This window comes from Molossus molossus, unplaced genomic scaffold, assembly GCF_014108415.1.
Source record: "Molossus molossus isolate mMolMol1 unplaced genomic scaffold, mMolMol1.p scaffold_m16_p_1, whole genome shotgun sequence".
NCBI classification, from domain to species: domain Eukaryota; kingdom Metazoa; phylum Chordata; class Mammalia; order Chiroptera; family Molossidae; genus Molossus; species Molossus molossus.
This window is the reverse complement of record NW_023425344.1, coordinates 66,556,418-66,568,950: the sequence shown is the minus strand read 5'-3', so window position 1 is coordinate 66,568,950 and position 12,533 is coordinate 66,556,418.

Sequence of the window (12,533 nt, the reverse complement as noted above, 5' to 3'; positions counted from 1 at the left end):
AGTGCCTGTTCTCAGAACCACAGAACTTGATTCTGAGAGAGTAACCGAGTGCTTTCTCAAAGGAATGCTGTTCCAGCCCAAGCAAATTGCCTGCACAGACCAGGCTTGCCCAAGCCATCATATTATTTGACTTTAGAAAAATATTTTATTTTCCTTTCAGAAAGTCTTTTCTAGTAAAACCAATCAGCCAACAAACGGACACTTTTCGGGTTGGCTACAGACTGGTAGGAAGAATCACCTTCCTTTCTTAACCTCCTTCTGATACCATACAGACACACTGTGGAGTTTGATTACATTTTCTATTTGTTTAACAGCAGGAATCAGACACTTAATGAGAGAGATGTGGCTAGAAATGGACAGCGAGCGTGAGCAAGTTGGCCTTCCTTAGTGTGGTTGCTGCTGGCCTGCACCATCCCCTGTGGAGGGATAAGGGGTTGAAGAAAGTTATCAGTGACCCCATAGCAGGGTGTGGGTGAGCTGAAACTGAGAAACTAAACATTTTCAGACTGCTTTTACAAAAAAATTATTTCAGAGGATTACATAATCAATTTGCAAGAAATAAAACCTGTGTGCATTCATTTAAATAATAAAATACTTGCTAACATGGGGTTATTGTGGGTCTTACATCAAACTTGAATCAACATTACTGTTCAAGGGAAGAAAACAGAACCTTCCCCTAAAAAAGCTAACCAAAGGCCACCACCATCGCTAACATCTCATTTCTTTGCAAAGGAACGGTCTGAAAACCTGCAACACACTGCACTTGTTAACAAGAGTACTACAGAGAAGATAAATACCGAAAACAGGAAGTATCCTGTATCCATCTACTGAAGGTACATCTTACATTTTTAGCAGCAAAGAAAACTTTGAGGATCTCATTTCTTGGTCGAAAAACCGGGGGTGATGCGTCTGGTGCTGATTCTAACATATTTTACTAATTTAAGGTTCAGTTAGGACAATATTTAATTAAAGCAATTATAGAACTGCCCAGCAGGTCATGCTTCACGTCTGGTCACTCAGGTCCCTTGTTAGTAGTAGATTCCAAATCTCCTCCGCCAACGCTTTCCATTGTGCTGTTTTCAGAGGTGCCTTTCCATTCGCAATATAAAGTCTTTCAAATGTGGGCTGAAGAAAAAAGACAGCTTTTAAACATTGACCATGGATTCTGGGCAAAATAATCTTATATAAACCTGCTTATGGGCAGCTTTAATGTTTTGGTGTCCCAGAGGATCAGACTGGACTCCTCGCAAAAGCTATAAAGGTATTAGGAAACAAACATGTTTTAGGGGAATCCAGGACTGAACCTTTAGCTTTTCTAGAAAATGTCCTTGATAACACTATGTCTGGAAAATATCCTTGATAACACGATGTTCAGATGTCGCAAACATTTATAATCAACAGAAGACCCCAGGGTACCATATTCTAATAGCTTAAAGTAAATTTGTGTTGTTGTTAAATCATAGACATGGAAAGTGATGCGCTTCTGCTGGATGACGGATGAGCTCATGTTGATGGAAAACCTTCACCTGTCATTTTGGTGAATGATGTGTCCACACCCTGTTACATCAATTATTAGGCCACAAGAGGAAAAGTGAAAACAAATGGGAGTAAATTATAGAGACTGTGTTTACAGAGGCTATTTTGGCACTTCCTGTCCCCCCTTTCTCTTTTAAACCTCTGAATATCCCAGCATGTGCCATGTAATGACCTTGATGCCAGGTTTCCATTTTTGTGTGGAAAGCCATGGATTTTGAATAGCTTGTGGCCATGACTTAAACATTCTCAGATTCTCATGCATATCTTGCAGTACAATTTAAATAAAACACTTTTTTATAAAATTATTTTTTGGAAAATTCTACATTTTTTAAATTAATTAATTTATTTTTGTTAAAGATGCTTCTCCTTTTCCCCCAACTGATTTCCCCCTCCCCCTCCCTCCTCGTCCTGTCCCCAGCTTTGTTGTCCATGTCTATTGTTCATGCACACATGCATATAAGTTCTGTGGTTTATCTCTCCCTCACCATCCCCTCTCTGGGCATTGTCAGTCATTTTTTATATGCTTGTGCTGAGTATTCATTTTTCTGGAGCAAGAAAATTTCTCTATGGATTTGTATTCTTTCAACCCCTAAGAAGAGAGTGTGGACAGGCAGATAGTTTTCAAGTGTAATACCTATTGAGTTAAATAAGGTGCCATTGTTTTACTAATGGAACCACTGATTTTGTCAAAAAGACAAAAGATTGTTTAAGATTTTTAAGATTGTTTAAAAAAATTCAACAAAACACAGCTTCCCATTTCAGGCTTTAGAAAACTTTTTTGATAGTTTTTTTTAGTGATTATGCAACTGGCAAGAGGCAAGCAGAGAACGCTTTCCTTGTGCCAAGGCTAGAATAAGGTAGAAAGCCGCAGACCTCGGCAAATCATTCCACTTTTCTGAGAGCGTTGAGAAGTCTGCATTTAATTAAAAACTGATGAGGGGAAGCAGCCCTATTTTTATAGCAAGGGTGATTAAAAAATACATTCCTTGTAAACACATTACACAAAAATTTTAGTTTTACTTCTTCTTAAAATAAGATTTTATTGACTTTCTATCAGAGGATATGAGGAGCCAGGCAGCAACTTCTTTAAATACAGTCTTCCAACAGTAGGGTCTTTTAAACAATATTTAAAAGGTGGTGTGTTGATCTGACTATTAAGACTAATATGGAAAAGATTTGAGGAGCAGCAGTGGAAGCAAGAATGACAGATGTGCAGAGAAGGAAATGGAGGGTGGTCCCCTTAACTTCACTTCTATATTAGCCTCCCAGGTTTGCACTCAGGTTAGAATATGGGTAGGCTTCAGAATTCTGTGTACTATTATTTCAAAGCTTTGGCATGCTTTATAAATATACACCAGCATAAAAACACCTTTAAGAATCTTACTAAATAAAGGTAATTAATTTGTCTCAACCACAGGCTGCCTGTATGATGGGATATCCAAATCCAATAATTTTTCATGGACTTTTCTTTTCTCTTGGCATTGTACAAGAATCAGCTTCTGGTTTGGGTCCATTCCAGTCACCACTGAAATACTTGTCCAAGTTTTTATGAACATTCTCAAATGGGTAACTCCACTGGCTTCTCTTTGCCAAGCTTGGCCATCAGTACCTTCACTGCGTGAGGTGAGGGTGCTTAGTGGCTTGATTCTGATTTATGCTGCCACTCTATTCAGAGGTCTGGGGCTGGCAATTTCCAAGTTGTTGCCCTGAATAGGATACAGAGATTTGCTTCTAATGGAAATTGCCACCTACTCATGTTTTTAAACTCAAGGAATCCAACTTTCCTGGAGTAAGACCACACCTCCCTTTAGCCTCAAAGCCCAAGATCCCCCACCAACTACTAATTAGATAATTTACTTTCTTCCTATTCTAGCTCTGAACTCCACAGAATATTAACATCTCCCTGGGCAAGAGAGCCCCGTATTCAGAAAAGAGAGGCCAGGTATAATTTTTATTTGAGGAAATTACTTTTTCAGTTTTTTGCTAGTGAGTTCATTTAGCAGTGGGGAAATTCATTAAGATTTTATTTTGTTTTATTTTACCATTTATCAATAGCTGTAGACTGTCGGAGACATAATAAGATGGTAATGCAGTTGCAGTTGCTATTCTGGATGTGGTATCTTCACTGGAGAAGCATTTAAACAGAGCTCCTGCTCTATGCAGAGCTATTGAGATAGCTAGTAAATGCTTTTTGATATCTCTGTGAGCTAAATTAGTAAGACACAGTTTGTTTTCAAGTAGCAGGGAGAGCAGAATACTGACTTGTCTACAGGTGGTCTGTGTCAGCTCACTTCATCTCTGCTATAATGTGGTTTGGAGAGAACTGGATCATCTTGGTACTCCATAGCACTTGACACTAGTGCATTATTTTGATGAAATTATGCTAATTGGACTTAGTGAGCAGGAACTATCAAGCACCTACATGCCTTCATCAGACACACACATGTGCCAGAGGGTGAGTGAAAAACCCTGCCAATTTCAAGGCTCTGGCACATAGGTAAGGTTTCTAGGTAGCCAGTCATCCTGGTTATATTGGAAATAGCCCTTCTAAATTGAGATATGTTTCTGCATCTTGCATGGCCCACTACAGAGAAGGAGGTACAATATTTTGCAAGCCTCTTTGGATCTGGGAGGCTGCATATACCACATATGAGAATGCTGGTCCTATTATTTGTTGAAAAATCTGTAAGGCTGCCAGTTTTGAGTAGAACTTGAAGCAAGAAAAATAATCAAGGCTTTTTAGCAAGTCTATGCTGCTCATGCTTATGACCTCTTAGACCCAATGGTGTTACACATTTGTTTTAAACAGAGAGGTTTTACAGAGTTTCTGATAAGCTCACAGTGCAGACCTCTAGGTGTCTGGAAAACCTGACCTCCTCTGACAGCTCTTCTCCACTTGAAAGACACCTTTTAGCTTGTTACTGGGCCTGGCAAAGACTGAATACCAGACCTTTGAATGTAAGTGAATATGTAACCCTAACTGCTCATTATGAACTGGATGTTATCTGATCCTTTGCACCATGAACTTAAACATTGCATATCATTCCAATAAAATGAAAATGGTATATATGAGACATGTCCGAGAAAAGTCAGAAGGCACAAATAAACAGCATGAACTCCCATGGAAGCTATTCTTACTGCTTTTCTGCCTTTTCTTCAGACTAGACCTATAGTCTCATGGGGCATTCTCTGTGAACAGTAGGAAGGAAGAGGAGAGAGAATGGACATGGTTTAGGGACGGATAGCATGTAGGCATCAAACAGAAATGGATAGCTGCTGAATTACAGCCTCAGTTAGGGTGGCACTGAAAAGAGTAATGAAAGAAAATTTTCTCCTGGACAGAACTTTGAGCAGTCATCTAGTTGTCTACTGAGTGTGAAAGGAGAAATAGCCTTATGTATGAATTTCCATAAACTGGATAGGGTGGCAGTTATGGTTTGGAAAGAACAAAACAGGAAGCTTGGTGATAAAGTCTAGGGGAGAGGTATATGGATGGGACTCTCAAAATGAGCATAAGTGGGACGATGTGTGTCCCATCAGAGGGTATTCCAGTAGTAAATGAGTGCTTTCAATAATTGAATAGATAAGATACCTGGGAATGTAATTCTAACCATTCATATGATTGGTCAATAAAGGATATAACGTAGATATGACAGCAGAAATGGAGGCTATGAGTAAGACTTCCAACATGGACACACTCTCACCAAGTCTGATTTGTCTACATCATCATTGTGTGTCCAATCTGCCTATAGTAGAGGACGTTTCTGAGCTCCTAATATGACATTATTAATAAGGTTCAGGTCCATTTCCTGAAACTGTGAAATGACATCTGAAAGCTCACTTTTGGCATCATCTAAAGATAAATCCTATGAGGACAAGGTGCTGTCTATGGGGTACTGTATATGCCTTTAACCAGTGGCCAATAAAAGGTACCATCTTTCCCAGTGCTGAAAAATATGTTTTCAGGATCCAAGGGCTGGAGGTGAGAACAGACTTTCCAGATATTATACCAAATACATATTTGTGGGAATTTTTTTCTTCCCATCCTTGGTCTCAGTAGGTTTATAGTACTGGAGGAAGGAATCACTTAGTTAGGGAATGCAATAGTATTTCCATTGAATTAGAAGTGGAAACTTCCCACTGGCCATTTTAGGCTAATGAAGCATAGACAGAGAAGAGAAGAGGTTATTGTACTGGCTGGGGTGATAATTCTGATTACCAAGGGGAAATTGAGTTATTGCTCTACAACGAGCATGAGGAGGACTATCTCTAGAATCCAGTGGGGATCTTAGCTGCTTAAGACTCTATTACCCTATGGTCCTTGGCAATAGAAACTATGGCAACACTATAAAGATAGGACTACCAAAGGACTCAACTCATATATGACTAAAGCTTTGACTCAGGCAACCAAGTTAAGAACCCATCCAACCAGTGTGCTTTAAGAGAATAAGGAAAACATGGAATGAAGTTTGGAGGTAGGTTGCTATGGTTAACAGCTTAGGCTTAGTGACTAGTTACAGAAGCCAAAACCAGTTACAGAACAGCTTTGTCTTATGATAATTGTTTATTTTCCCCCACATTTCTTCTCACTCCTATAAAGAGCACAGCTGGTGCTTAACATTTTAGTTTTCGAGAGGTCACAGGATTGAATTGACCTTGATGATATGGTAGCTCACTGAGGACACAATTTTTCACCTAGGAAAACAAGAGTGATGCTGAGAGGCAAAAGGAGTTGGCCAGTGGGATAGTGACGCTATGGTTTCTTCCTATTGTAGAGCTGCAGGTTGGCTGTGTTTACTTCCTGTGGAGCTGCAGGTTGGCTGTGTTTACTTCCTGTACAGCTGCAGGTTGGCTGTGTTACTTCCTATGGAACTGCAGGCTGGCTGTGTTTACTTCCTGTAAAGCTGCAGGTTGGCTGTATTTACTTCCTGTGGAGCTGCAGGCTGGCTGTGTTTACTTCCTGTGGAGCTGCAGGTTGGCTGTATTTACTTTCTGTGGAGCTGCAGGTTGGCTGTGTTTACTTCCTGTGGAGCTGCAGGTTGGCTGCATTTACTTCCTGTGGAGCTGCAGGTTGGCTGTATTTACTTTCTGTGGAGCTGCAGGCTGGCTGTGTTTACTTCCTGTAGAGCTGCAGGTTGTCTATATTTACTTCCTGTACAGCTGCAAGCTGGCTGTGTTTACTTCCTGTAGAGCTGCAGGTTGTCTGAATTTACTTCCTGTGGAGCTGCAGGTTAGCTGTGTTTACTTTCTGTACAGCTGCAGGCTGGCTGTGTTTACTTCCTATAGAGCTGCAAACTGGCTGTGTTTACTTCCTGCGAAGCCTCAGGTTGGCTGTGTTTACTTCTTGTGGAACTGCAGGTTGGCTGTGTTTACTTCTAGAAGGTCGCAGCTCTTTTCATTCAGCATTTTGCGCATAACTACCTCCTCTGGGTTTGGATAGCCACTCCCTTCAATCTTAGGAAGTAATGGATTTTCTCTATTAGTAGCCATGGGAACTAAACTATTTCTGGTTTGTTCCCTAAAACCTACTCATGGCAAATAGTTTCTTTAAAAAATTCTCCTCAAATTACCTTGTAAGAGTATGTCCTGCTGGGACCCTTACTGATTCACATACAGTACTTCATTTGATCTTTACAACTATTCTGTGACATACATAGGCTAGATCCTGTTCTGTGTTTGGAACACTCCAGTGGCTTTTGATTGTACTTGAAATAAAACCAAAAAGCATGATGTGCAAAGCCATACTTTATCTGGTTTCTGCCTCTTTCTCCAAGCTGGTCTCTTATCACTTTCCCTCCCCTCCACTGTACTCAGCAACTTTAAGATCCCTCACTGCTTTGTCTGAATTTCTCATCCCAAAGACCTACCTGCCTATAGTTCAAATTTTAGCTTAAATGTCTTCTCCTCAGAGTTTACTCTAGCCATTTAATCAAAAGTAGTTATTCAAACATTATCACACTATCCTAAATCTTTTTATAGATCACACTATTTGTTCATAGAACTTATCACTTACTGATATTTTCTTATTTATCTTTATAAAATTCTATCATCTATCATCTACTATCTATCTATCATCTATCTATCTATCTATCTATCTATCTATCTATCTATCTATCATCTATCATTATCTTCCTACTTCCTAGAATGTAAATTTCCTATAACTAGCTTTTAATGTTTGTTGATACTGAATAAAAAATAACAGAGGCTGAGAGGTTTTTTAATTTCTCAAGGTTTTATAATTATTAGTGACAAAATCATCACCTGTGGCTTCTTATGTCCACATGCAAGGAAGGGTCCATTTTCCATTTGATTTCCTGAGTATAAAAATGCCATGGGAGATGGAATGCCATGAGAGAGGGGGTAGTGAGCACACCCCCAATTTATATAAGACCCCAAACTCCTGGAACAATAATGCCAGGTCTCCTATCTTCTTAGCTTATATTGGGTTTAGAAATGATTGTTTTCTGATATTAAATTACCATTTTTGCTGAATAATTCAATAAGATGTTAGAAATGTTCCATGATTTGGTGACCAAAATTGCTTTGTTAAATAGTGAATTAAACATATTTCTTCACTGTAGGAATTCCCAAAGCTTTTGTGCACTGTGAATTTCTAGGAGGCAGAACTACCCAAAATGATTAGTATAGGAAAAACAATCATGCACCACTTACCAATGTTTTAGTCAATGATGGACTGTATCTATAATGGTGGTATACCATGCATCCTAAGTGTAAAGTAGGCTAGACCATCTAGCTCAATGTAAGTATACTATGCACAATGATGAAATCACCTAACAATGCGTTTTTCAGAATGTCTTTGTGGTTAAGTGGAATTACTATACTTTATAGGATTATATGAGAATCCTATAAACATCAGATAGAACATGTATTTCCTGGAACACAGTGGGTAAACACTGAATGAAATCTTTAGTGATAGATGTGCTAGCAGAACAATTTTATTACAAAGATAAATTTATTAATGAATTATTTTGCAAGTAGAGAAAAAAGAGTGAGTATGCTTGCATATGCATCTTCTAAATTTGTTCTTATGTGTAGCTTATTCAATTTTTTGAAAATCTTTTTTTTTTTTTTTAAGTATACGTATGCCAATTTTTTATTTCTCTGGTCAAGTCACATATTATTTTTGACAGTCAAACTTTTTTGGTGGAAGTGTTAAAACATTTTTAAGCCTATTATGAATGTCTTCTGTCCAGGTTCAGACAATTTCTAGAGGGGCTAATAGTTGTCCTGTTACTTGAATACAATCTGCATTGCTTTAATTTATAGTTTGTTCTGCTATAATATGAGTTATGTTTCCAAGAAGTCTCAAGTTATAAAAAATTGAATAATACAGATGTTTCAATGAGAAAAGCTGCTTGAAACTAGAATATATAAAAGTAGCGAGATTAATGTTATTCTTCACAAAAAAATTTAGTAATCAAGTGTTTTCCAAGCTATAAGAAGACTTCTTTAGTACATGCTAAAATAAGCTGGCTATTTGGTTAATTACCAGAATTTTGAAACTTTTGAACTTAGGTTTTCTCAGTGTTCTTGCTGCTTTTATGGAGGAATGCGTTTTCAGAGGACCTTACTTCACCACTATCACTGACTTTACCTTACTCGGAACTTTGAGTTTTTGCCTCTATATTCTGCTTCCATTCTTTCTATTGTAAAGTGAACTGTCAGCTTAATTGTTGTTCCTATGAAAGTAATGTATTTCTTTCTCTGGTTATGTATACTTTTTTCTTTATATGGCATTTAGCAGCTTGCCTATGGCTAATCACAACTGATGGAAACAGACCCAGAAGCATCTTCCTGGCCTTTTCATTGATACATTCATAGCCACTCAGTTCCCTCTGTCCCTTCTGGCTGTGCCTTGCTCTTATGACTGTGCTTGCAGCACAGTTTAAAATTACCATGAATTTGAAGAAGAGAAATAAAAAGAAAAGAGACACGGATAAAGAACAGGTAAGGAACTGAATAGCATGACACTTGTATAGTTCTTAGTATTTGAACCCCATTGCCATCCAGAGGTCCCTGTAGCCTTCAATATTTAAGAAAGACTACACTGAGAATGTCCAAATCTCCCTCAAAGATTGCTATGAATTCTTAGGACCTCTTCCATTTCCTGGGCTCCTGTTTCCTCATACTCTGCACCATGACCACCCAGATATGAAGTTTAATCCTTTTGCCAATTTACAGTGCCTTCCTCCAAACACTCACACCATTCATGAGTACAGCAGACTTTACTACCAAAATGAAGGAGAGGGGAATCATTTAATATTCCAAATAACAAACAACTTAATTTGTATATTAGGCATTCTCTCTTCTCTCTCCCAGCCCCTTTCATCTGGGGGACTTCTATTTTTGGAATTGCAGAATAATTAGTTTGGATCAATCTATCCACTGAGAACAACTAGATTATCTGGACAAAATATTAAAAAATTAAAATAGCAGCTTGTAGGAACTGGAGAGCTAAAATAGCAGTGAAGAGCTAAAATAGTGCTTAGGGATTCTTCTTCTAAGGAGTCTGCTGATTTCAAGAAAGGCAATTGAGAAGCAAATATGCAGAGCAATACTTTTGGTAGCATTACAAAGTTACGGGGATCAAAATTAAATGTAGGTTCTGCTAAATGGGAGAAGGAACATTGTTAAAACTCACATTTTTTGATGAGACCCAATTGCAATATCCATGACTGTTTTGTAAATAAGACATTGACTTTGAAATTACTTATGGGTCAGAAAAGAAATCACAATTGAAATTAGAAACCATTTTTATTGAATGACAATAAAAACTAGGTATCAAAACTTGTGGGATGCCTAAACTATAAAACCTGTGGAATAACCTAAAACTAGATCATCCTAGAAGAAAATATAGGAGAAAACCTGTATAACATTGGTCTCCAATGATTTCTTAACAATGACACACACTAACAGCACAAGCAACAAAAACAAAAACAGACAAATTGAACTATATCAAATTAAAAAGCTTCTCCACAGCAAAGGAAATAATCAACAGAGTGAAAAGCAGCCAATGGAATAGGAGAAATATTTGAAAATCACATATTTGATAAGAAGATAATAACCAAAATATATAAAGAACTCTTACAAATCAATAGCAACAAATTAAAAATACACAAAGGACTTGAACAGGCATTTCTTCAAAGAAGATATATAAATGACCATCAAGCATATGAAAAGATATTCAACATCACTAATAATGAGGAAAATGCAAATAAAAACCACACTGATAGTGTCTCCTATCAGTTAAGATGGTTACTATAAAACAAAAAACAAAAACCAGAAAATAACAAATGCTGGTGAGGATGAGGAAAAATTAAAACCCTTGTGCACTGATGATATGAATGTAAAAAGGTAAATGTGATATGGAAAACAGTATGGAGATTCCTCCAAAAATTAAAAATAGAATTATCATATGATCCAGCAATTCCACTTTTAGGTATATATCTAAAATAATTGAAAAACAAGATCTCAAAGAGATATTTGCATACCCATGGTCATTGCAGCATTATCCACAGTAGCCAAGAGATAGAAGCAAATTAAATGTCCAGTGGTGAATGAAAATAGAAAACATGATATATACACACATTGGAATATTATGAAGTCTAAAAAGAAGGAAATTCTGTCATACACAACAACATGGATAGATGTTAAGGACATTATGCTAGCTGAGATGAGCCAGTCACAGAAAGACAAATACTATATGATTCTATTGACATGAGCTATCTAAATTAATCAAATGTATTGAAACAGAAAGTAGAATATGGTTAGCATGTGGTAATCATGCAAAATGAGTATATCTCAATAAAACTGAGAAAAATAAAATTTACTCGTAAAAAAGAAAGAATGTTGTTGATTCATTGGACATATAGTTTCAATTTTGAAAGATGAAAAAGCTCTAGATATCTGCTACACAAAAATGTGCATATAGTTAACACTACAGTACTGTACACATAAAATGGTTAATATGGTACATTTTATATGATGTGCCTTTGCCACAATTTAAAAGCCCTGTGGATTGCCCCTAAAGCTATGTTTAAAGAAAATTTACAGGGGACCGAAAAATGGCGGCGGAGTGAACGGAGCTACACAGACCGTCTCCCAGAACCAAACTGGAATTACAACTATAACACAGACAAATCGACGGGAAAAACCAACAGAAAAGAAGCTTGCGAGGACCATACAACGAGGGACACTGACTCCATCCCGGTAGGCTTGCGAAGGCGCGAGACGGGGCTGGGAGCCCACGGTCGGCAGCTCGGCAGCGGCCTCAGCTGGGAGCGGCGCCCGCGGGTCACACTCCCAGGCGGCTCCACAGCGCAGCCGGGACAGAGGCTGAAACAGCCACAGCCACTCACCTTGGGCTCCGGCGAAGGGAGGGCGGACTGGACTGGAACTGTGTCGGGACACTCGGGGTTTGGAGGGCTCTCGGAGCTTTGGCTGAGTGCAGCCACTCAGGACGGTGGCCACATTGCTTCTTCCCAGGGCTCTGGGGAGAGGCAGCAGCCCCTCCCTCGGAGATCCAACCCCACCCTGTGGGCCATTGAAGTGTTAATTGAGGCTCACTAAGGACCAGCATCTGCCCCACCCTCGTGAAAGCCCCTTGGCTGAGCACCAGAGGGAGTTTTTCAATCAACTGACAACCCAAAACTCATCAATTAACCTAGACTGCTAGCTTCCAGGCAAAAAGCTAGAGGATAACAGTACGTTTCCTGGGCTGGCAGCTTTAACCAGGAAAGTAAGACTTGACAGTGGTGTTCAACGCGGGTCCTCCCTCGCTCATCTAAACACAGGAGAGGGAGCCACAAACAGCAGAACACCAACACCCACAGGGAGAACTTGACAGGCTCCAAAGCCCAGAGTGATAGCTAAAATGGTGAAACACAGAAACAGAAGCCAAATGAAAGAGCAAACCACCTCCACCGAAGATGAGATCAATGTGGAGCAATTAGGCATGTTAACAGAGCTAGAATTCA